Here is a 24999-nt window from a genome sequence, read left to right as displayed (position 1 = left end):
GAAAGTTAATGTTTTTAGTTTACTTTGATTTAATTTAATTCATCTATTTAGTTTAGACACTTCTATAATTTTTGGTTCATTAATAAAATTAATTCTATGCCTGAAAGTTCATGTTTTTAGTTTTCTTTGAATTAGTTTGGCTCATTTTAATTAGTTAAGTACTTTTATAATTTTAGTTATTCTATGTTTGAAAGTTCATATTTTTAGTTTACTTTAATTTAGTCAAATTCATTTTAATTAGTTTAGGTGTTTCTGTAATTTTAGTTCCTTAGTTGAATTGATCCTATCTTTTTTTAGTTTTTATTTTAAAATCATTAATGTTAGTTCTTGATCATCCTTATCTTAATTTATTTGCTTTTAAGATCCTAGTGGTTAGTTCATTAATTGATATCTTGTTAGTTTGTCTAATCTAAAATGCTTTGCTTGTTTCTTTAGTGATCCTTCATTTAATTTGATTTTTTTAGGCCCTTGGAAACTCATGATGATTGGCATTTACTCTCACCTAGTTTGGGTTGCTACAAATTATCACTTTGTGATTTTATTTTCCCTTGTTTTGCTTGGTTTTTTATTCTTGTGTTTTGTGGTTTAAAAATGGAACTTTCTCTTTTAAAAAGAAAGTCTTTTCTCAAAATGTTCTTTATTTAAATGGATTTTAAAAACTCCTTCAATAATCCTTAGGGTAAAAAAAAAAAAAAAATCCTTTTCTTAAAAAGTATGCAAGCATGTTTTAATAGGTTTACACATTTCTTTTATTTTCAGTAAAAATTGTGATTTTGAGTGGAATATGAATCCAAACTTATGGTCCCAAATGCATGGGATAATTCTTGGCTTTGATGAGTTTGTCAATACTCATGCAAGGTTGGGAATCCATAGGCTAGATTTGTGCATAGCAAATAAGGATTTGGTGAAACCCCTTCATAAAATTATTTTTCAAAAACCTTTTATTGTAAACTTGTTGGATTTGTTGCGTTTCTAGAATAAAATTTCAATTTGGATAATTTATGATACTCCTAAATTTTTTCCTGTGGTTGTATGATATGGTGAACTTCATGAACTTGATTTTAGAAGTTTGTTTGAATCAAAAATCATATTTCAAATGGAAATTATGAATTAATCTTTTAGTAGGTTCATTTTTTGCCCCATTCTGGATACCCGGATTGTTTTTGTATTTTCAAATTACTAGGTGACTTTGAAAAATTATTTTGATTTTTTTCCTTCATTCTAAACTTCTTGAAATTTATTTTATACACATAAAATATTAAAAAAATGTTTTGTTTATTAGGAAAAATATCTTTCCTTTGTTATACCCACTATTAGCATCTTAGATCTAAGCAACAAAAGCAATACCAATTTTTTAAAAATTGATCTTTTAGGGTTAAAGTATTAACCTTTAGGTTTCAAGGTTCCCAAATCTTAAATTCCAAGTGTTGAAAATGAACTTGAAGTTATTGGAAGTCTTGTAAACCCATGATCTTCCGCCCAATGACTTAACCTTATTCTTGGAAAACTACTAGTGAGGACGAAAGAAGGGTAGAGGCTATGACTCTCTTTCTCTCTGGATGGTGAGAAGCAAAAGTTATGGAAACCCTAACCCATATGGGCTATTTATAGGGAACCTAACTAGCCTTAAATGACTTGAGCCCATATGGTTGGGCTTGGGTAGCTTTATCTAACCCAAAATGGGTCTTAATTGACCGAATAAGGCCTACTAATTAATCAATTAGCCTAATCCAAAGACCTTGTTCACTTACCCCTATTGATTCGTGCCCAGCTGGTGTACCTTGATTTCGGTCCTCTGATGGGAGTAATCAACAAAATTTATAACCTATTACACCATGTACTAGGATAGCCTCAGCTAGCATAGCATAGTAGCTCTAGGATCGTTCACTGGGAAGGGTTTTCAATTATGAATGATACCAATTCAGAGTTAAATTAGTGCCTTTTCATTTCAAGGTTAGCTTCAAAAGAAAACATAAACTTTGATTGAAAAATGTTTTGTTTCAAGCTAACGAAAAAGAAAGTAATGGGAATTACTTATAAAGAAAAGTGTTTCTTGGAGTTTTAGGATCACTGGGGTCAGGCTCCTCATGCAAAAATAGAGGTTTCGTCACTTTGGTTCTTTTCCTCGCATTGGAGAATTAACATATAGTTCATTCTCCAACCGGTGTTGTACAGATGCAACCCATTTATGAATTTCAGCATTAATTCCCTCTCACTGATGTATCTCGCAATGGCTCGTGCCTCTCACCTAGCATTTGTCATTCAAGGTGATCATTAACCTTGGACTTCCCTTCTCAAGCTCGCAAGAGATAAATAATGGATGTTTCCTTAGAGTCCAAAAGCTTACCAAGTGTTGGCAATTCTAGAAAATCCTACCTTCAAGTCACCTCCCAAAGGCTCGCAAGAGATAAACTAGTGAATCTCCACGGACGAAGATCACTTGCCTTACCAAGTGTTGGCCCAGGTGACTTCAAGGCGTTTTAAGTTAACTAAAAAGATAAAAACCATTAACGGGTTACCCTTTCTCTTCATTAACAGCTGAAACAACAAAACTACCAATTCTTGCATTCGGCACCTTACCCAGCTACCTTAGCTCCAAGAGACAAAAAGCCTAGCCACCCATTCTCTGAGGAAACATCCTCAGAGCTTGTTTGGCTAGTAAGAAAAATACAATCAAAATGAGAAGGTAAGGCAGAGCAAAACTCTGTATTTTACTTCCTTTAAAATTATACAAAAAGTTGGTGTTCTCTGAGAACAAGCTCCCGACATATCTCCCTTATCAAAATTACAAGAATAATATATACATGGTTATTCACCCTTTTGTCTTTCTTAACAACTAAGGAATCCTATAATTGGTGGGTTACAAGGAGAAAATGGGGATTTAGACATCAAATATTTGAAGCAAAATATCTAAAAATGTTAGTCGCAAATATTTGGAAGCACTCAGGAGGATTTCGCAGACATACAAGATGGCTGCGAAATTTCACAAACGTACAAGATGGTTGCGAAATCATTTCGCAGCCAAAGGCTGATTTCACAGCCTGCGAAATTGGCCTTCAGCTTGCTGTGATAGGCTTCCAATGGCTCTAACTTCTTCATTTCAACTCCGATTCATGTACCGTTTGAAGCGTTGAATTGCTGACTTCCCAAGCTTCGAAACAACATATAGCATGCATCAAATGGACTCTGGGAAGTGCTTCCAAAGTGTCAAACAGTTGATGTCCTCTTGCATTCTACATGTTGCTTTCATCCTTGCATTCTTGATTATTTTTTTGCAAAGGACTACAAAGCTCCAAAGCGTGAATTATTCATGTTAATGAGCTTCCAATTTCTTTGCCATGGATTCCATAGAACTCTCCTTAATCTTGGATTGCTTTGGTGATCAAATTACTATCAAAAGCACCAAAACTTACACAATTTGATTAGAAATGATTGTAAAGGTCCTTAACATACCAATTGAGTTAAAAGGTAATAACTACTACTCAAAAGTGTTTAAAAGAGTTAATTACAAGCTATCAAATAGCACTTTTTGAGTAGTAATCACCTATGCAACCTTGTATAATTACCAAAACACCCTTATGCACAAAAGTGAACCTAAAGCCAATCTGACCCTCATAATCCATGTCAACCAGGTATATGAGCTTAGAGCGGGGATCACTAGGACCCATATGAGTATTGGCTCCCTCATAATCCAATTTTGAAGTTGATTCAACATCCCACTACAAAGAATCAACCAAACTCCAGTATCATATGTAAATAACAACGTGACACTAAGTGCTCGGGTCCATGACCTACTATCCACTACATACAGACTCCCTATGAATTGGTGTCCGTAATCTAGTAAGGTAGTGTTATCACCTATCAATAATACCTCTCAAATCCTTGAGTTACAAATCTTACTTATTATGTGATCAACTAACAAACTCTTGCTCCAAGGAACATATGTCAAATTCCACTAAAGGAATTACTATGGCCATATATTTCATGATCACGTGTCCTTTGGATCACCCAAGGGAACACACTGTCTCAATCCTATGAGATATCATGGTGCCTATATTGAGAATACATATTACCATCAACCTCTATCAACAATGACCCAATTCATAAGGATATATGACTACTTTAGGGTTTCACCAAAATGTTAAACCCTTTTGTTTATTTTGGCACAGACTTGATATCCTCTCATGGTTTAGAGTCCATGCAGTATGGTAACTTGGTGAATTATGATAATTGATTGCCTTGTGTCATGATTCACCGTAAGTCCTATCCAATATGCATCACATACACTAGTGCACTCACCATGGGAAACCCATCCCGATGGCTAAGACAAGCCATCCCTCTAATTAGGAGGCGGTGCACTACAATCTCTATTGGATTGCCCAAATCCATGAACCAACGGTGGATAAATTACCTACTTACAAGGAGCCCATGACTTGTATATTCTATGCAATTCCTAATGCACCCAAATCATGTACAATGTAAGAGACATGAACTAAATGCTCAAATCAATGTCAATACACCAAAAGGATAGCAAGGGGATGGTTAAGTCTAACTTTGTTACATCATGTCTTGCTTTTGAGGGCTCAATCCCAACAAACTCCCATTAGTCCCAAAAGTAATATGGGCACCATAGAAAAAAATTTGTTCCATATCGCATCACCTCTATATACTATCTCACAATAAGGTAACACTTCTTATTTATGTGTTTCCTCTTCTAGTGGTACTTCAATTCTTTAGACCATGCCATCATCCCACTATTATCACATAACAAAATCTTAGATGATATAGTTAAGGGAACTACCCATAAGCCAAAAGGCTTTCTTTGTTGCTATAAAAACAACAAAAACCCACTTATAGTGTACACATACCTAGAGGTAGACTTGCGAGAGTCCTTATCAAACTAAAGTCTAATTTCCCAATACGAAAGGAGTACCAACTCATCGCAAAGACTCAGAAACATACAATCCCTTGTTTTCCAAAGATACTATAGTATATGTTTGACATCCACCCAAAGCTCTAATAAGGAAATGAACTAATATCCACTCATTATTCATAAACAAAGAAAATATCTAGTCTAGCACATAGTATCACATACTTAAGGCTATCAATTGCAGAGGTTTTGGATATCACCTTAGTGCAATCTCTCTCCATAGATCTCTAAGGACATTGATCCTAAGAAATACAACTCCAAAATCAAAGACTAACAAACCATCTTGGATTTTTGCATCATGTAGTTGACTAAGTGCTCATTTATGTAGGTGACATGGTGCAATTTTCCTATTCTTGCAATCCTGAATGACCAAAACCCGAAGAATATATTGCATCTTCCTCTAGATTTTCATCTAGAACTGAGTAGACTATCGGATCTTGATTGATGGCAATGTCCCTACATCATATCCAATGAGTAGATTGTCATCTACTTGCAAGATCTTAGAGTATCACCATGCTTCCTTATGTTTTCTTGTACACACAAGGCCATTTACTATGAAAATGTTTGGTTGTTGTATCTTACAAATGAGACACACTGCAATAGATAGTAGTAATTTGATGGATTTGAGTATGATCACTTTTGAAAAGGTTTTCCATAATTGAAACAAAGTTTCAAACTATAACCTTTAGCTATAGTCTTAGCCATATAAAACTCAAGCTTTTCATCTACTCCTATATTCTTTTTGCACACCAAATTACACCTATGGGTTTTATCCATTTAGGTGCTTCTACAAGAAACCAAACTATGTTAGAATACAAATATTCTAACTACCTTTCCATATCTCCTTACCTTAAGTGAGCACAAACATTGCTCACTACTTCATCATAATCTATGGGATATAAACCTTCCACTATGATGAGCCACTAATGTACTAAAAATCATAGAAATAGCATTCCTATAACCCTTTGGATCTATAGTATCCTATGCAATGTGGGACTATTTTCTAATATATCCTCAAATCTATATCATTTTTTACCTTATTCCTTATCATATAGTCTTCATAAAAAAATTTGATGTTTGTGTCAACATTTTCTGATGATCCTGACTATAAAGGTAATAACTCAAAAATCCTATAAAATGATAAACCTCTTAAGAAAAAGAGGTTTTACACAGTCTATAAAACATATCCCCAAAAGAATCTAAGGAAGATGAGAAACCTATCCACGATCTCACTATGTCCATACAAGTTTGATATCTTATTTCCACCTCTCCATTTTGCAATAGAGACCTTGGTGCACATAACTAGGAAATAATCTTGTGCTCCATTGGAAAGATTCAAATAATCTTGTCCTTAAATTCAATTAATGTATCCAAGGCATTGGATCTCCTAAGTGTATATTCAAACCTAGAGTAACCATCACTAAAAGTGATGAAATACCCATACCCTCCCCATGCATGGACACTAAAATTTCCATACATGTCAATATGCATGTACTCCAAACATTCTTAGGCTCTAGCCCTCTTGGTCATTTTACCATCTATATAGGATTCATAGACTAAAAGATCTTCTAAAATGAAAGAGTTTAGACTTTATCAGTTTTTGGATCTTATTTAGATTAATATGACCTAGGTCTAGAAACCAAATGTTTAATTAGTTCTAGGTTTAATCCTAAGATTTGACCATTCTCATCCCTTGGAATAGAAGACATATAAAAGAAGAGGATATTACCCCCCCACTAACCTGCATAACTAACCTTGCATTTGAAGCTAAAGTAAGTATAATCCCATCATTTAACCTTCTCACTTGTTGAATATCTTATAAGGACTTACAAAAAGTGGGCCTGGAATCTATCCACCATAAATGGTGAAATCCACCACTAAATATTCACCAACGAGAAAAGTGTACTTTTTGTTTTCCTTTAGGTAAACTAGGCATTCCTTTTCTAGCTTCCTAGAAGGTCACAAAGGAATTGCCCTTGAGCTTGTTTTTTTTATTATTTCTATTAAACTTTCCTTATTTGGTATTCTTCTTCTTCTTCTTCTTAAAAGAAGAACCTGAAAAATCGTTGACTTCCATATGAACACCCTATAATCTTTGAGAATCCCCTTAGTCATTCTGAAGGAAAATGGTAAGGTCTCTAAGATCATATGAATATTAGTGTTCATAATAGTACTAAGAGTAGCTTGTCAAAGCTAGCCTACCCTTATCACCAAACACCATTGCAAACTAGAAAGAGAATATCAAAGTCTCTAGTAATCAACAAAGATCCAAGTAGTAGACACTTAGTCTTCTAATCTGTCTAATACCACCTTGACATACCACTTTCCTTTTGCTAGGCTAGTTCAAAAGGAATAGCTAGCTCTACCTAAACTAAGTTCTATGTAATTAGTTACTATATCCAGAATAAAATTAAGTCCAAATGATTAGTTAGGCTTAACCCAAAGTGAGAAAGAGAGTGATTATAAATAAATAACATGACATCTGTAACAAAGAATATTACTAAACATATGACATAAATGAGCATTCAAGGCAAATGATAATTAATTTAGTAAAAATGTAGTGCTCTTAAACTATATGTCTTTTTGCAAGGTCTCCTAGTATCATAAGAATCAAGCCTATATGGGGTAGGTCATGACCTTCCAAGTAGTTAGAGACCTTCTCAGACTGATCTCCTTCCCTTAACCATAAAGGTACCTAAAGGCAAGATACCTTTTATTTGGTGCATAGACTATGCAAGTGGGACTGCATGGGACGATTCTACCACTTCATATCCAATGTCTAGTGTATAACCATTGTCCTTGAACTATCAATGTTACCAAGTGAAGAACCCCACTGTGGGGGTGGTTGCTCCCCCTTACAAACATATCTAGTCTTGTCCATGTAGAGAGTCCATATATCCTGATTCTTAGGGCTAACCCACCATGGGGGTGGTGATGAACCCAAATCAAGATGGACTCAACAATGGAGTCCATGGGCTTGCCTAAAGCCCTCTCCCACTTAACATATTGAGATAAATAAAAACATTTTAAAACATTAGTAATTACCTTAATGAATAAATTATCTTCTTTGAGAATTTCCAAAAATATTTATTTCCTAATTGAAAACCCAATGTTATAAGAGAATGTCCATATGAAAAATTTAAAATTTCTATGAGAGTATTTTATCCAAAAAATAATTTTGATAAAATGTCTACTCTCAAATTTTAAAATCTATTTTCATAAAAAAATATTCTTCTTCACACAATTCCAATTAATAAATATTGTCTAGAAAATAGTTTCAAAGAAATTTATTTTCATCAAATTACTAAATATGTTTTTGGTAATAATCTTTTAATGATAAATTATCTCTAATGAAAAGGTCCAATAGATATTTATTATCCAAACTGGAAACTTAGTGTAATAAGGAAACCTCCAATTTATAAAATCTTGAAAACTTAAGAGCACCTTATCCAATTAGAAAATATTTAATTCTTCAAGGATTCTCAACATAAATAAATAAATAAGAAAAATATTTCAAATCCTAAAAAATAAATTTAGCAAGGAACTTTATCTCTCATATTCAAAATTCTTCATAAATTTAATTTTCTTATTCCTACACCTCCCTAATTTAGTACATATTCTTAAATATGAAATCTAATTTTCATAATAATCTATTCCATTAAAATTAGCAAAAATAAACTTTTAGTAGTTCCCTGAATGATAAATTTTCCATCTTGAAAATTCAAAAAAAAAGTAGTTACTCTCCAAATTAAGTATTAGTGTAATAAGAAAGTTTCCAAAAACTTAAAAAATAAAAACTAAAGAGCACTCTATCCAAAAAGGAAACTATTATTCTATAAGAATTCTTATCAAAATAATTTAGAATTCTTTAGAATAATTTAGAAAAGGAAACTTGTCTCTCTAATTTATTTTCACATGTTTTATTTTCTTAATATGCACTATTCCAAAATTAAGTAAATAACATACTTTGGAATCTAATTTTCAAGAAAATTTATATCCATTAAAATTACTAAGAGTTTTATACAATTTTCATAAGAATCTTTTAATAATTCTGGTGAGCTTCTTAAAATAAATTATCTATCATGAGAATTTTCAAAAACTTTATTTATTCACTAAGTTGGAATACTTGTGCTTATGAGGAATATCCAATTTTATAAAAAAAAATTAAAATAAGAGAATCTTCCCTTAATAAAGAAACTCAAGTCCTTGAAGATCTTAAAATTAGAAACTTTGAAAAAAAAAAAAAAAAAGATCTTCTAAGGATTTTTAGAAAAGGAAACTAGATTCTCTCACAAGTTTTTAAAAAAATCTTTCCACATAAAAAATTCTTTAATAGTAGCATCATTCCAATTTTGAATAAAACTTAATTTGGAAATAACCTTCTTATGAAAATTTATTTTCCATGAGAAAATCCAAAATTAGTAACTTTGAAAGCACTTTTCATCACATGCAATATAACAATATGCATAAAAAATGAAATATTCAAAAAAGAGATCCCATGGCCAAGGGATAATTTTCACAACTTTCCAATTGTGAACTAAAGCCAATGGTCTTCAACTTGACACCAATATTTGGCATTAGAACTCGCCAAAAGAAGATCTTGTAAAGCTGTCACAATTCAACAACTTTCAAGCCTAACAAGTGGCCTAAAAATTAAGCCCAAACAAGCAAAAAATAATTGGATCTGTATACAATCCCATAACAGCATACCCTATGCTTAACTTTGCTTCAAACGACCATATCTCCCTCATTTCAACTTCAAATTGTGAACCATTTATGGTGTTAGATTCCTGACTTTCTAAGCTTTAAAACCATATGCACCTTGCCCTAAGAAACTCATAGGAGACAACCCTGATTTTGAGCAAAAAATAGCGTTGTTGTGCAGCCATGGATCTCGAAAAAAGAAACTTTTTTTTTTAATTCAATCAAAGGAAGGATTCAACATTTCTTCCATATCCATTAAAATCCTTTAATCTTCATAGATGATGTTCCAATAAAGATCCAATCTTTATTGACATCATTGAGGAAATATTCTCTTGTAGCCCTCCATAGATATTAAAAAATATTACTTTATATCATAAAAGAAATCTTATGGAGCTTACAACCCGATCTATAGAAAAGATTAAAACTTTATAAGAGAAAAAGAAAACCTATACTCCTTTAATGGATCTTACAACCAAATCCATGAAGAAACAAAGAAAAATAATAGATCATCTCATTCAATCATCACAAGCAATAATAAAAAGGAACATACATGCACTTCTTGTCCATGGGATAATATCAAGGCTGCAAAAAATATGTTAGTTCACCCTAAATAAAGATCTAAGAATGCTTATAACATTGTGCTCTAATACTAATTATTGGCATCTTAGATCTAAACAAAAGCAAAAATTTAAAAAAATAAATAAAATTGATCTTTTAGGGTTAAAGTACTAACCTTTAGGTTTCAAGGTTCTCAAACCTTAAATTTCAAGTGTTGAAATGACCTTGAAGTTGTAGGAAGTCTTGTAAACCCACGATTTTCTGCCCAATGACTCAGCCTTATTCTTAGCACACTTCCAATGGGGAGAAAAAGAGGGTGAAGGCTCTAGCTCTCTTTCTTTATGGATGATGGAAGACAAAATTTATAGAAACCCTAAACCCTAGAGAGTATTTATAGGGATGCTAATTGGACTTACCCTTGTGCAACCTTGCATAATTACCAAACCACCCTTTATGAACAAAAGTGAACCTAGAATCAATAACCCTCATAATTTGTGCCAACAAGGTATATGAGCTCAAAGAAGGGACCATTGGGACCCATAGGAATACTAGCTCCCTCATAATCTAAAAATGAAGATGATTCAACATCTCACTATAGAGAATCATTTGAACTCCAATATCCTATGTAGATAACAACGAGACACTAAGTGCTCAAGTCTATGACCTACTATCCACTACATATGAACTTCTCATGAATTGGTGTCTATAATCTAACAAGGTAGTTCTATCGCCTATCAATATTACCTCTCAGATCCTTGAGTTATTGATCCCACTTAGTATATGATCAACTGACATACTCTAACTCCAAGAAGCATATGTCATTCACATGTCCTATGGATCATCCAAGGGGACATACTATCTCAATCCCATGAGATATCATGGTGCCTATATTGGGAATACCTGTTCCCACCAATCTCCATCAACAGTGACCTAATCCATAGGGATATATGACAACTTTAGGGTCTCACCTAAAAGTCAAAGCCTCTTGATGATTTTTTCATGAGCTCAATATTTTCTCAATGTTGAGAGACAATGTAGTATAGTAGGTTTGTGAATCATGAAAATTGATAGCCTTGCGCCATGATTCACCATAGGTCATATCCAATATGCATCACATACACTAGTGCACTCACTATGGGAAACCCATCTTGATAGCTAAGACAAGTCATCCCTCCAATTAGGAGATGGTGTACTACAATCTCCAATGGATTGCCCAAATCCATGAACCACTATGGACAACTTATCTACTTACAAGGAACTTATGACTTGTATCTTCTGTGCAACTCCTAAGGCACCCAAGTCATGTTCACTATGAAAGACATGGACTGAATGCTCAAATCAATGTCAATACACCTAAAGGATATCAAGGGGATGGTTAAGTCTAACTTTGTTACATCATATCTTGCTTTTAAGGGCTCAATCACAATACCCACTACACTATCTTAATGTTGAATAAAGAGGTTCTTTGATTGTTTTTAAAATTGATTTGTATACTTTCTTGTCTTGCTATTATTATTTTTTTAATTAGATATTTTGAATATATTGAATGATTTTTTGTATGATTTTAGAGCACTTTTAGGTTGGTTAAAAAAAATTTGGTTTATGCATGTTATTAAATTATGTCATATTCTGAACCCTTTAATATATTTTTGTAAATTGGATAATAAAGGCTTCATTATATTTTTTGGCTAGTTGGATGATAAACTAGATACGTAGAAGATGTTCCCTAAAAATTTTTGTAATTAAATTCACATTCTAAATATTTTTCATAGGATTTACTTGCATGTTGAAATTTTTGTATAATGTTTTATTTATTATTTAATATGGAGTTAATTGACTAATCATCACTTGATCTTGCCTTTGGTATTGTATTGTAGACATATGAGGATGTTATATGTTTTTTTTTCTATGATGAAATAATTCTTCTAGATATTTGTTTAGAGTTTTTCAAGTAAATGTAATTGTTCTACCCTTTGCTGTGTGCTTTGTCTTATTCTCTAATTTTGGTATTTTTAAGCTATCTTGTACATAGTTTAGCCTTAAGAATGAGGTGTATGCATGTCCTAGGTAATAGTTTATATTTCTTTGGATTCTTATCATTTTATTTAAGCTATACATATACCATGTGTATTAAGATTCACTATCACAACTATTTATTATTGTAACTGTTCTAACCACCCTTTAGCTTTATGGAAATTCCTTGTAGGTTATTTATGCAATCCAAGTACACCCCTTACACTTTTACCCCTTAGGTTTTGTAAATATTTATGTTTTTTGTGTCAACATCTTCATATTTGATATTGCTTTGTTATGCTATGATTGGTGTTTGATTCCTTGAATGAGATAAAATGCATGTTGTATGTTGTATTATTTGTCAAACTAACTTTGATGTTTTCATGAAAGTGCTTTAGTTTGTAGTTTAACAACGCTCATCTTCCTTTCTTATATGATTGATTTATGTGGTTTGATTGTTTCAATGTGAATAGCATTTTGTTTGGCCTTAGGTACACTTACCTTTGTTATTTTTTGTATCCATGATTTATCACTTAATTGTCATACTTACCTCAACCTAGTTAGTAGAAACCTATTTGTAGGGCTTAGAGGGATGCTACCTTTATGGTACTTTCCTAATAGCTAATCTGGCCTTGATCTATACTTAGACTTGGTTTTTCAAAGATGCATTTTTTCAAAATTAAGGAGTCGTTTTTTAGGGTTTTATTTCTTATTTTATTTTCCCTTTTAAAAATAAATAAAAATAAGTGGCAAATCCAAGTTTAAAAAATCAATTTTTCACTAAGATAATGAGTCACCTGGTCAAGTGAGGATGCATGTGAAAAATGTAGGTCCACACATGTCTTTCCCTAAAAAATGAGTCACCTGATGACTTTATTTCTTATTTTATTTTCTCTTTTAAAGATAAACAAAAATAAGTATCAATTCCAACTTCTAAAAACAAATCAGCTCTTCATAATAAAAATGAGTCTCGTTGTCGAGTGGAGACTCACATGAAAAATGTGGGTCCACAAAATGGTAACTCCACTAGGAATGCTTAGAGGGTTAAACTTGAACTCGAGTTAAGGGGAAATGTGACATTGAATTAATAGATTAGTGGATACCTTCTCATTGTTCCTTTGTTGTATGCTTGCATATTTTAGGGCATATGAGAGGTTGACTTGATGATTATTTTGTAAATATTGCATGTGCCTTACTGTATATTGATTTTTGTTATTATATGTGTTTATATATCTGCCCATGTCTATATATATTTATTTTTCATGATTGTGTGCTGCATGACTACCTTTCTTCTCCATAATTCGTGTTTTTCTTCTTTGTATAGGAGACATGTTTATCCCTCGAACTCCCTAGTCTTGGTCGATTTTCTTCTTTTGATATCGTATTTTGTGTATGAGACTTGGTGTCTTGTTTGTTTCCTGACTAAGCTAGCGATTAGGAGTAAGGTCTAGTTGTGGGCTATGTTTGGGAGCACCTAGAGTATTGTCATGACATTATCAACTCCATGAGATTGTTATCGTAAAGTAGGTTACCACATCATCGGCCTTACCACATCATTTTTACTTTATCATTTAGTCACCTCATTTCTACTATCACCCCACTTTACCACATCATCCTATCTCACCATGTCATCACTTTGCCACATCCCTGATGCCTTAACATCATCTTATGTTGCCATATCATCCTTGACACATTTTTTTAATCCTATTAACATCCTACCTTATAATCTCATTCTTAACGCCATTCTTATTTTGCCTCATCATCATACCTTATCATTTCATCCCATATTTTTTTTTTCATATCATCATCCTATCTTTTGCACCATTGTGATGCCTTAGAGAGCATCACAACATCATTGACATCATGTTAATAGAGGTTGATTACTACTCAAAAAGTGTTATTTCATAGCTTGTAATTAACTCTTTTAAACACTTTTGAGTAGTAGTTATTGCCTTTTAACCCAATTAACATGTTAAGAACCCTTGCAATCATTTCTAATCAAATTGTGTAAGTTTTGGTGTTTTTGTTAGTAATTTGATCACCAAAACAATCCAAGAATGAGGGAGAATTGCATATAGTTCATGGCAAAGCAATGAAGAGCTCAAATTCATGAAGAACCAAGCTTTGGAGCTCCATAGCCCTTTGCCAAAGTCGTTCAAAGTATGCAAGGAGAGAAGCAAGGAGAGAGGAAAAACAGAGTGAAGAAAACAGAGGAAAGCTAGCTGCAGTCTTCTTGCGCACTTTTGGAGCACTTCCCGAAGTCCATTTTCTACATTCTATATACCATTTCAAAGCTCAGGAAGTCAAGAATCCAATGCTTCAAACGGTGTGCTATTCGGAGTTGAAACGAATGAGTTACAGCCATTTCAAGCAGATCACTCCAAAGTGTTGCGAAATCAGCCTTTTGTTGCGAGAATTTCGCAGCCTTTTTGTACAGTGCTATGGAATTCCTCCTGAAGCTACCCGATACATGCCACAAGCTGGAACGCTGAGAACCTCAAGGTGGAAGCCAATTTCGCAGCCCTGCGAGTTTAACTTGTTGTTGCGAAAATATTTCGCAGCCCTCTTGAGTGTCTGCGAAATCTCGCAGACACCATTTTTCACCTGCGAAATGATCCTTAATGCTTCCCGATGTTTGCCACCGACTCTTTTGGATATTTTTCTTCAGATATTTTTGTATAAATTTCCATTTTCTCCTTGCATTCAGCCACTCATGTAATTCCTTAGCTAGGAAGTATCCAAGGAAGGGTAAATTACCTTCCTATATAAACTCTCTTGTAAACACTCTCAGGAGACGCTCGGGGAAGTATGTAATATATAGATATATCATATATAGAATCAAGGAACAGAGCACTTGCTCTGTTTTTCATATATATTCTTGTCTTCTCTTTTATTTTCATTTTCTAGCCAACCATTCTCTGAGGATTTTTCCACAGAGGATGAGAGGCTAAGCTTTTTGTCTCTTGAAGTGAGGAAAGTCGGGTAAGTTTCCACATGCATAATTTGGAAGTTTTTTTGTTTTAGTTTTTAATGAAGAGAAAGTGTGACCCGTTAATGGTTTTTATCTTTTTAGTTAACTTAAAACGCCTTTAAATCACCTGGGCCAACACTTGGTAAGGCAAGTGATTTCCAACCATGGAAATGCACTAGTTTACCCCTTGCGAGCCTTTGGGAGGTGGCTTGAAGGTAGGATTTTCTAGAATAGCCAACACTTGGTAAGCTTTTGGACTCCAAGGAGACATCCATTAGTTATCTCTTGCGAGCTTTTGAAGGGAAGTCCAAGGTTAAATATCATCTTGAATGGTAAGTGCTCGTGAGAGGCATGAACCATTGCAAGGTGCATCAGTGAGAGGGATTTAGTGTTTGAACCCATTAATGGGAAGCATCTGTACAGCATCGGTTAGAGAATTGACTATATGTTAATTCTCTAATGCGAGGAAAAGAAACAAGTGACCGGAACTCCCTTTTTGTATGAGGAATCTGAGCCTAGTGATCTGAAACTCCAAGAAACACTTTTCTTTGTAAGTAAAATCAGTTATTATTTGTGGTTAGTTTAAATCTAAACCTTTTTTCATTTAAACATCTTTATGTTTTCTTTTAAAGCTAACCTTGAAATGAAAAGACACCAATTCAGCTTTGAATTAATATCATTTGCAAAGTGAAAACCCATCCCAGTGAACGATCCTAGAGCCACTATGCTATAGTAGCTTTGTCTTTGCTACCCTAGTATATGGTGTAATAGGTTATAAATTTTGTTGATTTCTCCCTCAATCAAGGAGCACCAGCTGGACACGAATCAGCTGAGACACCAATTGGGCACGAATCAGAGGTCACCACATCGTCGCCACTTAGATTTTAATCATTAAAGACTTGTTTAACCCATAACTAGATTTAAGATATATGTGTGACTAGTGTGTTTACTTTTCTGCTTTAGTTTAAGAGGTTATTTGGATGCACTTATGCCACACACTACACAGTTTAGATTGTCTTGTATGTGTGTTGAGAAAGGTAACATGCATTAACTAGTAGAAAACCTTGACCATTAGGAAACCACCTTAAGATGTTAAGGAAGTCCAAGTGTAAAGGTAATGACCACCTTACATGGAAGTTCCTAGTATCTTTGGAGGCATGTAGGAGGTTACGTATCGATAATGAGTACGATTGTTCCTACTAGGCCTACCTTTTAAAGCTACTTTACCTTGTAGAATGAGAATTAGATCCTTAGACCTAGGATACCTACCCACACTTAGGTGCATTTGTGTATAGGAATTTTCTGACAACAATTTTGCATCAACATTAGAGTTCCATTAGCATAGATTAGTTGTATTATCATCCTCTTCACTCTTCATTAGTTGGATTCGGTTAGTCAATCTTCTAAGTTATACATTCATCGATCTTGTATAGTTTTCTTCCTCTTAGAATTTTGTCAACCTTAAGATGTTGTATATAGAGAGGATTTACATTTTTAAATGTATTGTCAATCTTTTAAGGTGTTGTACATTAGGTGTAGCATTCTAGGATGTGTTTATTTGACATTGTTAGACCTAAGTCTAGGGTTTTGTGTTCTGTGGGTCATTGATAGGTTCCTTAGGTGAGTCATGTTAGTTAGAGTTTTGGGGACCTAACTAGTTTCTTCTAGGTGAGATGGTGAGACGTTTGTCAAAGTTGGTGAGACTATTTATTTTTGTTTCATCAAAGGTCATCTTGGTTATCGAGTCTATGTTAGTCTTGTGGTATAGTTAAAGTTTGAATTCATTGTAGAATGTTTTGACCTATTAGTATTTGTTTCTATTATGGATGTACATTGATCATTAGACTTGACCTTTTTCATTAAATATATGTTTGTGTCTTATAGTGCACATGTTAGACTTTTGATATGACGCATTTTTCACTTGCATATCATGATCATTAGGCCTGACCCATCATAGAGGATACTGAGCCCATTAACCTAGGACTAAATAATCAACTTAGGGAGCTTAAGATTGTGGCTCATTTGTCTTGTGATCAGATTTGTACCTTACCCACTTCCATTCCCAACTTGACCTTTACATCCTATCTTTCTCGAACCTTGTACGACATTTACCCCTTGACACCATCACATGACCTTTACATCATTTTTTATCATAGCTTATACAACATCATCTAAATGGACATTATTCCATTCTATTTATTTATTGTATGTACTTGAGGTTGATTTTATGAGATGAGAAGGATGACTTATGATGAGTAGGATGGTCGATTGCATGAGATCATTGACTATTCTATGGTTGAGGGGAGCATATTGAGGTTATTATAGAGCATCCAGAATGGGATATTTATGTATGATTTCAAAGGAATGGAATGCCTACATTTTGATGGACACCAATCTTTAGTGTTGACCATGCAAGAGTTTAAGAGCATGATTTTTGAGGTTATGATCAAAGGAGGGGTGGCCATTATTTCATGAGCCTATTTATCTAATCACCTTTATGTATAAAGTTACACTTTGCTAGCCAATTGAGTCATGTACTTTTAACCTTTTGATTCATTAGCCCCCTTACCTCGTTTCTCATACCTAGGGTTAGGGCCTCTTGGCACATCTTTGCTTATAGATAAGATCACCTAGGTTATGGGCTCCTCAGGTGATTCATCTTTTGTATTCATTATGTTCGTCTTAATCATTTGTATTCTTTCATCCATACCTCTTCTCAATACTTGTTGTAACCATTTGAATCATTGTTCCTTATTCTGTCATTATGAGTTCATATATGTACATAAGGGTTAGTCTTCTTGTATATATATCGAGATTTGTATACGTTGCCTTGGGATCCTTGTACATGATTTCTTGGATTCATTGGTTTTATTATTGTTAAAAAGAAAAAAAATTATGATGTTAATCTTTGTTAGCGGCTTTTGTGAAAGGTTTGATAATTTCATTATATATATCCATCTCATTTATACATCGAGTTATGATTGAGTTGTGGGTTTTATCTCTAGCTATGACATTTTGCTTCCCTTGTACTCAATTACACTTTTTATTTAGAGTTTTATTCTCATTCATAGTGGTTATGTTCTTTTTTGCTTGTATATCGAGTTGTTATTCATTAACATTGTTTGCTTTACCTCTAGCCATTGTACTATTTCTTTGATTCCTTTGAGCCTATTCCAGAGTCTCACCTTTGATTCCTTTGGTATCTATGTAGTTTTTATCTTGGGTTTGTTTTTCTTTCCATTGATTTCATCTTTTCATTCATTCATCATATGTATCATAGTGTATTCTTTTCATTCATTCAATTATCTATATCATAGAGCATTTGTGAGGTTTACAATCTTTGAGTTTCTTTATCTATTACACTGTATATGGAAAAGGCATGGGGATTATATCATTAGGATTATTGAGCTTAGTTTCCCTTTGTTTCTTTTACCCTATTACCTTAGACTACATTACATCCTGGGTCTTAAGACCACCTTAAGGTCATGACATCTTGCATTATGCTTGATAGCTCACATGTGGGCAACATTTGAGATTGGTTGGAGATCACTTGGAGCATGATGGATAAGAAACTATGAGAAGGTTTATACTAGGGCATCGATGATTGATTTTTGATATGATAGATTATACTAAGGCATAGTCATTTCATTCTCTCTTATGGAGTGATACATTCCCAATTGGTGTCTCAGCTGATTCATGTCCAGCTGGTGTCCCTTGATTTTGGTTCTTAGGGAGTAATCAACAAAATTTATAACCTATTACACCATGTACTAGGATAGCCTTAGCTAGCATAGCATAGTGGCTCTAGGGTCGTTCACTGGGATGGGTTTTCACTTCACAATTGATATTAATTCAAAGTTGAATTGGTGCCTTTTCATTTCAAGGTTAGCTTTAAAAGAAAACATAAAGATGTTTGAATGAAAAAGGTTTGGTTTTAAACTAACCAAAAATAGTAACTGATTTTACTCACAAAGAAAAGTGTTTCTTGGAGTTTAGATCACTAGGCTCAGGTTCCTTATACAAAAAGGGAGTTTCGGTCACTCGTTTCTTTTCCTCGCATTAGAGAATTAACATATAGTTAATTCTCTAACCGGTGTGGTACAGATGCTTCCTCTTAATGGGTTCAAACACTAAATCCCTCTCACTGATGCATCTTGCAATGACTCGTGCCTCTCACCTAGCATTTGCCATCCAAGATGATCCTTAACCTTGGATTACCCGTCAAAAGCTCGCAAGAGATAACTAATGGATGTCTCCTTAGAGTCCAAAAGCTTACCAATTGTTGGCTATTCTAGAAAATCCTACCTTCAAACCACCTCCCAAAGGCTCGCAAAAGGTAAACTAGTGCATCTCAATGGACGGAGATCACTTGCCTTACCAAGTGTTGGCCTAGGTGACTTAAAGGCGTTTTAAGTTAACTAAAAAGATAAAAACCATTAACGGGTCACACTTTCTCTTCATTAAAAACTAAAACAACAAAACTTCCAATTTATGCATGAGGAAACTTACCCGGATTTCTTCACTCCAAGAGACGAAGAGCCTAGCCTCTCATCCTCTGAGGAAAAATCCTCAGAGTTTGATTAGCTAGAAAGAAAAATAATGAGAAAACAAAATATATATGAAAAGCAGAGCAAGTGCTCTGTAAAATATATTTCTTACTCTCGTCGGATTACATAATGATCGTCTCTCAGAACAGGCTCCCCATATCTTTTATATATGGGGTTATTCACCCTTTGTTCTTACTTAAAGACTAAGGAATCCTATGATAGGTGGGTTACAAGGAGAGTTTGGGGATTTAGACATCAAATATCTAAAGCGAAAAATCTCAAAATGTCAGTCACAAATATCGGGAAGCTTCAAGAGAAATCCGTTGCACTGTGCAAAATGGCTGCAAAATTTTTGCAGCAAAAGGACAACATTTTTGCAGCCCAAGTTGATTTCGCAGCCGTGAAAAAATTTCCTTCAGGTTTGAGTGATATTCTTGCAATGGCTGTAACTCCTTCATTTCAACTCCGAATCATACACCATTTGAAGCATTGGATTTTTGACTTCCTGAGCTTCGAAACGACATATAGAATGCATAAATTGAACTCTAGGAAGTGCTCCAAAAGTGGCTGACATGACTGTCATCAAGAATGCTTCATGGCAGATTTCTCTTTGCTTCCCCTCCTTGCATTCCGGATTTGCTTATGGCAAAGGACTTCAAAGCTTCGGTTCTTCATGTTTATGAGCTTTCCATTGCTTTTCCATGGATTCCAAATAACTCTCCTCAATATTGGATTGCTTTGGTGATCAAAAAGCTATCAAAACACCAAAACTTAACACAATTTGATTAGAATTGATTTCAAGGGTCCTTAATATGTTAATTGGGTTAAAAGGTAATAACTACTACTCAAAAGTGTTTAAAAGAGTTAATTACAAGCTATCAAATAGCACTTTTTAAGTAGTAATCACTCCCCCCAACCGACATATTGCTAGTCCCTTAGCAATGAAGGAGAGAAAAATAAAAATATAAAATACATAATTTACAACATCATGCTTAATCAAAAAACAATTTCCAAGTGGCATGATGATCTAACTCTCACATGGAATATTAAAGAAATAAAACTCAAACTTCAACAAGAGTTATCAAATAACTTGTCTAATCACAATTCTTAAAGAGAAGGCATTATGCAAATTTAAGCTTTAAAAGAGTTTCCACTCCCAAAGGGTCAAACCTTACTCTTCCACAAAAATCTAAGTGTTACTTATTAGTTTCCGAATATAATATGTTGAACTAATCTCTCCCCCCAACCTAGTTCTTTTTCAAAGCTTAGCAAACTGATTAACCTCCAATAGGTTAAGAACGCACCTCTTTTCTCACAATTTTTTTTTCATTGTAGGAGTACAAGGCTTAAAGGTATTCTTTTCTAAATTGTCCATGTAACGGGGGTCCATTGATGACTCCCAACCAATTAAGGTTTAGGGCATCAAGTTTTAAGGATTTTTCAACCACTAACTCCTCAGATTTTACCCTGGCCTTTTGAGAATGAATTTTAATACCCAAGCACCTACAGTATGTTAAACTCCACCTATTCACCCTTGTAACGAGCATTGAGGTCAGTGACTTCCAACCAATGAAGGCTTAGGGCACTAGGTTTTAAAGATTTTCACCATATACCCCTTAGACCTTGCTCGGGTTTCAAGGCAAGCAAACATTTTTTCTTTCTTTCTTTCTTTTTCAAAGGCTCATTGGCCTTTTATAAGGTGTCCCAACACTATTAAATGAGGTCAAAGGTACCAAGTCTAAAATTTTCCTAAGTCAAGAGGGAAATAGTTTTTCATCTTATACTCAGAACTTATTGTGCATAGTGTGTGAATAGCTTAAAGTGGAAGAACTAAACTTGAATTCAATAGAAGTTTCAACAATTCATCAACTAAAGTAAGCATAATACAAAATCTAAGTCAAGTAAAAAGACAAAAATTCAATTTCTCCCATTTTAGTTTGAAAATTTTTCCTTAATAACCATGAAGAGTAGAATAAAAACTAAAAAAAAAAAATTTAAATTAAGCAAAAAGAAACTAAATTACCAAAATAACTTAGCATTAATAACAAAACTTACTTCCTCAACTCTCCCCCCAACCAAGCTGAACATTGTCCGATTGAAAAATAGGGAGGAAATGGTACCTCCTGAGTAACATGGAGTCTGAGTCATATAGGAGAAACCACATGTTTCAAAGAAAACATAAGAGTTAGTGAGTAGAGGAAATAGAAAAATGCCAAGTTTAAACAAAAAATGATGTCTATATATGATGTATATATATGATGTATCATCAGTAATACATCCAATCCCATAATATAAGACATCAAAACATGGAATTATCTATACTAATATAATATGTAAAGACAAAAAGTAAAGAGATGATCAAGTAATGGTAAGGTCCTATGGAGTTGATGCATCTGTGGTGGCCTCTTGAGTGGATTGGATCAGGACTTTGGCCTCTGTTTTAGTAGTCTCCTTAGGTGGCATAGTCTCCTCAACTGGAGCTCTCAGCTGGAGCCATGGGCTCTGATAGTTTTAGGAGGTCAAAAATGGAGTGAGAGGCTTCGTGTGTGTGATCTCAGGGTGCATGGGGCTCTCTCCTTAGATGCATGGTTGTGAGGCTCTGTTGGCATTTTTGCAACTTCCCTTGGCTTTGTAAGGTGTTTTCACAAATCATTTCATAACTTGGAGGCCATTTCTTAGCCACTTCGAAGCCAAAAGGAAAAAAGAAAAACATTTTTTTGCAGCCCATTTCGAAGTTTGGAAATCATTTCACAACCATTTTAAAGTTTGGAAAATCATTTTGCAATCAAAAGACCATTTTCACAGCAAATGGAGGATTTCACAGGGGTAGCTATGGGGTTGCGAAAACATTTCGCAGCCAAATGGGAATTTCGCAGCCCATTTTGATGCCTGGAGCATTTTCATAGCCATTTTGAAGCTTGAAGATCATTTTGTATCCATTTTGAACCTTGGAGATCATTTTGTAGCCATTTCGAAGTTTGGAAATCATTTGGCAACAAAATGGGAATTTCGTAGCCCATTTTTTAAGCTTGAAGCATTTTCGCAGAGGGGAGTGGATTTTGCGGAGGAGGGGAATTTTTGCAGCCCATTTCGCAGCTGCGAAATGGGCATATGGGTGCTGCGAAGTGGCACTCGTGTGCCAAAGGGTGGTTTCGCAGCTGCGAAACACCCTTCGAAATGGGGGCACGGCTGCGAAATCAAAAAAATTCCCGCTTTGGCTTTGCGCGGTTTGTCTTCAAATGGCCATAACTTCTTCATTTCTAATCCAAATCGCACACCGTTTGAAGCACTGGACTCCTGACTTCATAAGATTTAAAACAACATATGTTATACATAATTTGAGCTCCAGAAAGTGCTCCAAAAACGTGTCCAATAGTAGCGAAATGGGGTACGGCTGCAACATTTCCATTCATCTTTGTACAGTCGTCTTCAAACGGCCATAACTTCTTCCTTTCAACTCCAAATCGAGCACCGTTTGAAGCTATGGACTCCTGACTTCCCAAGATTTGAAATGACATATGGTATGCATGAAATGAACTTCGTTAAGTGATCAAAATGTGTCCAATGGGGGTGCGGCTGTGACATGTCTGTTCATGGTGTGCGCGCTGAAGGATTTTAAGGCATGGGGATTTCGTAACCATTTTGCAGCTGCGAAATGAGTGTAGGGGGCTGCGAAATGGCTCTCATGTGCCAAAGGGTGGTTTCGCAGCTGCGAAACACCCTTCCAAATGGCGTATCGACTGCGAAATGGAGGATTTCAAGGCGTGGAGGTTTCGCAGCTGCGAAATGGATGTACGGGGCTGCGAAACCATTTCGCAGCAAGGGGGCGATTTTCGCAGCAGGTCAATTTTGGCTACGAAATTTCGCAGGCCATGCTCTCTCCTTGCTTTTGAGCTCCTCTTGATTCCCAACTTCCTTCTTTCACCTCTTTTGACATTTCTCTTGATTTTGATCATCCAAAAACCTATGTTACATCAAAACAAATTAGAATTAAAGCATTGAAATCAAAATTAAAGCATTGAAATCAAAATTTAAAACATGAAATTAAGATTAAAACAAGTAAACAACAAAACAAAAAGATATGGACTAGCTAGTCTTTAAAAAGACTAAGTCCATCAAAAAATTTGATCTTGATTTAGCTTGCCCGGATCCCATATGAAGTTTGCATCCCTCACTTGAGACTTGGTTTGTATGATTTTCCCATACAAAGCTTGGGGGAAAGGTGGAGGCATGTGTTTTTTCATCATTTCTTCCTTGATGACTATCCTCTATGGTTCTTCATCTACATTAACATCATAGCCATCTTTTTCTATGCTTTTCCCCTTTTTCTTTTCTTTTTATTTCCTCCCTCTTTTCTTTCTTTGTTTCACTGTCTTCCTTATGCTCTAGCTTGCATGTGGGCAGATCAACCTCTTAACCACTCCTCAAAGTGATAACCATTTTAACTTCCTTCACCATTGAAGATTCTCCCTCCTTAGCCTCCATTTCATGGATACCCTTTTGATTTTGATGAGGTTGAGAAGGAAAGTTTTCTTTCTCTTGCACTGTGTTGAGGTTGGCAAACCTTGAGATTGAACATTGGAGATTATCTATCTTCTGAGATAGATCACTTTGCACTCCATCCATCTTTTTGTTCAATGAACTCTCTACACTGTCAATTCTTTGAGTAAGCTAAGCATTGATGGATTTTTAAGCTTCGAGAAAGTCTCCCACGACCTTGCTAAGATTCACCATAGCTTGATCAAGGTTCAAGGCTTGCGGAAGTGCTTGAACATGTTGCTTGTACTGAGGTGATTGTGGTTTCCAAGAGAAATTTGGATGGTTCCTCCAATTGGAATTGTAGGTGTTGCAATCACCAAACATTTCTCTTACCGTTGGAATGGTAGGACACTCATCCACCAAGTGCTCATAAGATAGACAAATGGAACAGGGCATAGGTTTCAATGGTGTCTGAGAGATGGCTTGCACTTCTTGCATCTTCTTCATTTCTAGCTCTTCCAATCTCCTTGCCATAGCTGCAATCTTTGTCTTCATGTCTATGTCGTCATTCAAAATATACATCTCACCCTTAGCATTAGGTTGAGACTTCATTCTCCCCATATTTCTAGCATTTGGTTCATCCCATCCTCTTGAAACTTTAGCCACATAACTCATGAAGTTCATGGCTTCCTCTACTATCTCGTATTCAATATGGCATGCACAACTAGCAATTTGTGAATTAAAAACAGAGAAAACAAAAGAAAAACAAAAGAAAACAATTCTAAGAAAAAAAATTA

This window comes from Vitis vinifera, chromosome 18 (genome assembly GCF_030704535.1).
Source record: "Vitis vinifera cultivar Pinot Noir 40024 chromosome 18, ASM3070453v1".
NCBI lineage: Eukaryota > Viridiplantae > Streptophyta > Magnoliopsida > Vitales > Vitaceae > Vitis > Vitis vinifera.
Note: the sequence above shows the minus strand (reverse complement) of the source record.